At 42.6% G+C, this 5,100-nt stretch overlaps 1 non-coding gene across 1 annotated transcript; it reads right to left on the bottom strand.

The window, feature by feature from the left end:
* Positions 1–4,408: 4,408 nt before the first annotated feature.
* Positions 4,409–4,705, bottom strand: LOC148152242 (Nuclear RNase P). The gene has a single exon (XR_015758851.1).
* Between the last annotated feature and the right edge of the window lie 395 nt (positions 4,706–5,100).

Here is a 5,100-nt window from a genome sequence, read left to right as displayed (position 1 = left end):
CTTTGGGGAAGAAAAGAGTTTTGAAGATTTGACAAGATGATCTTGCAAATCTGCCCAGTTCACAAAAGAAGGAAAACATTTTGGATCTGGTTTTGAGAAATGAAGTCGAGCAAGTGATACATGTTCCAGGAGGAGATCATCGAGCTCAGGATCTCACCGATGAGGCTGTGCCTGATGATGTTTAACTGAGCCAGAGAATAACGTTTGAGCTAACATCAAGCTGCTGATTAATATTCGAGTTCAAACACAGAATGTTACTGTCACACAGTGGCTCCTGTGGAAAATACAGCTACAAAGATATTGCAACTTCAATCATTGAACTTCGATGTGCAGATGAAGTTTCTTGCATGCTCACGCAGAAAGGGTCATTATCACCTTCTCCCAAAGATGTGAGAAAATACGCCTTTCACTAAAAATGCAGAACAGCTCCCTCAGTACAATGGTCACTCAAACATCACATAAGAGCAAAGACAAGACCAAAGAAAGTGTCTGCCTACGTCAGATTATCCAAAGGTAAAGCATCACAACTATTTAAAGAACAGATTTCACACGATTACTGTGTAGCAACAGCACAAAAGGTGTTTGCCAGACAGGGATGCTGCTGTCAATCCACACTGATGGTTTGCCTATTGTCATGGACCAGGCCAAACTCCTTCAAAATATATTAAGATGATAGTCTAGGCCCTAATTTTTCTCTTATTTTAAATGTAACTGTAAAGTGTTGTGTTCCAGATGCAATTCAATTTGTCAGGCTTTAAACAAAACATACTTTATTCAGGCACTATAATTAAAATACAGACAAAATAAAAAGAAAAGCTTTAACTTAACTGAAACTCTATTGAAATGATTAGTAAAGTAATATGTATATTAACTACTACTAATTAACTGCTCCAATATAGTCACATCCCATAAACACACCTTTGGCAAATGCAAATTCGGTAAAATAGATTGTCTCACATGCAATTCTAGCAGCAGGAAGAGAACCCCAGCTTTTTGCTGTAACAGAGGGAGGGATAAAAGATTCCACATCCAGCTTTAAGACCTCAGCACCTGCTACTGAAGGTTAACTTTTTTAAAAAATCTTGACTCTGGGGGAGCTTGACCTACCCATTCAGGCTGCTTCTCATGTTCCAAATGAAAACAAAACCCAAGGCCTCACAAGCTGTTTAATTAGGCAGGAAAGTCAAGGTAACAAGATGGGGTTGAAGTTGGATGTTAGGCTTCATGAAGAGGATAGTGATGATAACTTCTGTAGAGTCCACTCAATCCGAAAAATTTTAGCACTTCCTACTTCAAGGATGGTCTTGGAAATTCCTTGATGGCCTTCATCTTAGAGTAAAAGAGCATTATAATCTAACCCTTCAATCCAATTCATCCATGCCAACCAGATATCTTACTTTAATCTTGTCCCATTTGACAGCACTTGGCCCATATCCCTCTAAACATTTCCTATTTATGCACCTATCCAAATTTCCTTTAAATTTTGTACTTGTACCAGCCTCCACCACTTCCTTTGGCAGCTCATTCCATACACACATCATCCTCTGCATGAAAACGTTGCTCCTTAGGTCCCTTTTAAATCTTTTCCCTCTCACCGTAAACCAATGCCCTCCAGATTTGGACTCCACCACCTCAGGGAAAAGATCGAGTCTATTTACCGTATCCATGTCTCTCATGATTTTGCAAAACCTCTATAAGGTCACCCCTCAGCCTTCGACACTCCAGGGAAAATAGCGTCAGCATATTCAATCTCTCCCTATATCTCAAACCCTCCAAACCTGGCAACATCCTCATAAATCTTTTCTGAATCCTTTCACGTTTCACAACATTCTTCCTACAGGAGGGTAATCAGAATTGCATGCAATATTCCAAAAGTGACCAAATCAATGTCTTGTACAGCCAGAATATGATCTCCCAACTACTGTATTCAATTCACTGACCAAAAAAAGTAAGCATATCAAATGCCTTCTTCACTATCCTATCTACCTACAACTGCACTTTCAAGGAACTATGAACCTGCACTCCTCGGTGTCTTTGTCAGTAACACACTCCAGGGTCTTACCATTAAGCATATAAGTCCTGCCCTGATTTGCCTTTCCAAAATGCAGCACCTCAGATTTATCGAAATTAAACTCCTCAGCCCATTGGCTCATCTGATCAAGATCCCATTGTACACTAAGATAACCTTCTCCACTACACCACCAATTTTGGTGTCATCTACAAACTTATGAACAAAACCTCTAATGTTCACATCCAAATCATCTATAGAAATGACAAAAAGCATTGGACCCAGCACCGACCCTTGTGGCACACCACTGGTCACAGGCCTCCATCAGGAATCAGGAATTTCCTGCTCCTCCGATGCTGCCACACCTGCTCTGCTTTCCCAACACCACACTCTCGATACAAACCCACCTACTTTACTCGTCGTTATGGTAAGGAAATTTGCAAACCTTACCTGGTCTGACCCACATGTTACTCCACAACAATGTGGCTGAGTCTTAACTTCCCTCTGGGCAATTAGAGGTGGGCAATAAATATCAGCCTAGACATCACACCCACATCACATAAAGAAAAAGAGAAACTGTAATTTGGTGCTCAGACACAACACTCCAACTGAGCTGAATCAAGTGTCTGACACAAGTACAACCACCTCTTTCTTCTTGTATTTTATGTCTCATTAATAATAAGACCAAGCATACTGGATGCACATTTATTGCTCCCTCAACCTCTCTTGCTGCTAACAGTGATCAGTGCACATATACAACTTGGCTGACTGCTCCTGCACCCTCTTTCGAATTGTAGCTGTGATGTTATTTTGTCTTTCAACCTCCTTCCAACCTCTTTCTAACCAAGTGCATCACCTCACTCTTCTTTCCATTGAATCTCACCTGCCACCTATCCGCCCACCCCAACAACTTGTCGATGTTCTTTTGGAGTTTTATCTAGTCCGCCTCACAACTTACAGTTCTTCCGAGATTTTTGTCATCTGCAAACATTGAACTCCACTTCAAACCTTCTAGCCTGAAAAATATCCATTGACCATTACTCTGTGTTTCCTGTCACTCAGACAATTTTGTCTCCATGCAGTCACTGTATGTTTTTATTCCATGAACCATAACTTTTCTGACAGGCCTATTGTGGGACAAAGTGAGGACTGCAGATGCTGGAGATCAGAGCTGAAAATGTGTTGCTGGAAAAGCGCAGCAGGTCAGGCAGCATCCAGGGAACAGGAGAATCGACGTTTCGGGCATAAGCCCTTCTTCAGGCCTATTGTGCCATTCAACGAAACACGTGCTGAAAGTCATCTAAGCAATATCAACATCACTGAGCCCTTCTGTTACCTCTGCAAAATGCAGTTAAATTAAATACAATTTCTCCCTGAGAAATCCATGCTGACTCTTCCTTATTAAATAGACGGGCACCGACTCAACAAACCAAAGACTCTGCTCTACGGCCATGGAACTTCTGTGGAGGACCCGCTTGTCCAGACTCACAGGCTGACCCAAGGTGCCAAGTCCACAGCTAGGCCCGGGCACCTTACAGAGAAGGTGGCAGATGGCTGCAGGTTTGGTTCCAGTGCAGGACCCTGCGGGACTGGCAGTGGCTGCATCGGCGAGGTTGGTCCAGCAACAACTCATGGCGTTGGCGGCTTTGGGAAGCATGATGGGGCCGGAGAGTAACAACTCTCTGTTCCAGTAACGGTGGTGAAGCGCGTTTGCAGCAGGGTCATTAGTTTAGAAGCATGGACTCAGCACTTGGATGGAGGAGCCTGGATCAGGCCAATGGCTGAGCTTGAAGTGGGAGCTGTTCCAAAGACCCACATAACTTTATTGAGATGAGACAAACTTTGTTGGTTTTTCTTTTGGGAGAAAGTGAGGACTGCAGATGCTGGAGATCAGAGTCAAAAAGTGTGGCGTTGGAAAAGCACAGCAGGTCAGGCAGATTCCGAGGAGCGGGAGAGTCGATGTTTCGAACATAAGGTGTCCATCAGGAATGTGTGTCAACATTTCAAGGATAGGCTCTTCATTCCTGATGAAGAGCTTTTGGTCAAAACATCAACTCGCCTGCTCCTTGGAATCTGCCCAGCCTGCTGTGCTTTTCCAGGATCACACTGGTTTTTCTTTTGGCATTTCATCCCTTTTTTTTGTTTTTTTTTGGGTTTTTTTGTGTTTTAAGATGGTGCCAGAAAGTGGCTTTTCACTGTAATTGTAATAAATAAATCAAATCAGTTTGCAAGATCTTTGAAAGCTGTGCTAAATTTCAGTTTGGATTCCCCAAGTTCAGAAGTTAATGCTTTTTGGTACCCAGGCCTGATGGCAGATCTCAGACAATAAAAATTTGAAACTGTTTTCTAATTTGTGTTGACAGCTGCTCGATCTCCCTTCTGGGTTTTAAAAATGGGTGTGTGGTAGGAGAGTAGTCTGAATTGGGTTGTGAGATCCCTTACCTCATCCCACACATTGAGCTCACCCAGCCAGCCAGAAGCCTTTCCCATTCCAGGCAGTAACTGCATCCACAGTGCTGGGCCTGCTTCTCCTGCTCTCTGTCACTGCCTGAACCACATGCCTGGTAACTTCCTCACCTGCATCAGGTGACACCCTGCAAGGGTGGTGATTGGCTCTTATCTCAGACCTTCCCCAAGGTATTAAGCAAGGAGTGATGAACACTCTGGATGTGACCTCTCCTGTGGGCTTCCCACCACACTTTAGTGAAGAGGAGCTGGGAGCTATATAAACCCTTAGTGAATGCAGAGACTTTTAACATTTGGTGAATTTTGCTGAGTAGGGCGGAGAATGGATGGATGCAGCTTTGACAAATAGTTTATTTCATTAATGACTCCAACAGGATTTTTTTTTAAATTATGGAAATAGATTGTGCATAGCTGAAAAATGAATAAATTATTCTAATAATGACCATGATGTTGCAAATTCATTGGCTATTGTGTGTCACCAGTTTTGTGTGTGTGTGTGTGTGTGTTGAAACACAGGGTTTGCTAATTCATCAGGATTGAACCAAATCAATAAAATTACAGCTTGTTATCTTGAGTGAGCAAATTGTTGATGGGCAGATGAGTTGCACAAAACCAAACCTCAAAGA

This window comes from Chiloscyllium plagiosum, unplaced genomic scaffold (assembly GCF_037043375.1).
Source record: "Chiloscyllium plagiosum isolate Xiang-an unplaced genomic scaffold, Cpla_swu_hap1 HiC_scaffold_1, whole genome shotgun sequence".
NCBI classification, from domain to species: Eukaryota; Metazoa; Chordata; class Chondrichthyes; order Orectolobiformes; family Hemiscylliidae; genus Chiloscyllium; species Chiloscyllium plagiosum.
Note: the sequence above shows the minus strand (reverse complement) of the source record. Positions and strands in the feature narration are given on the sequence as shown.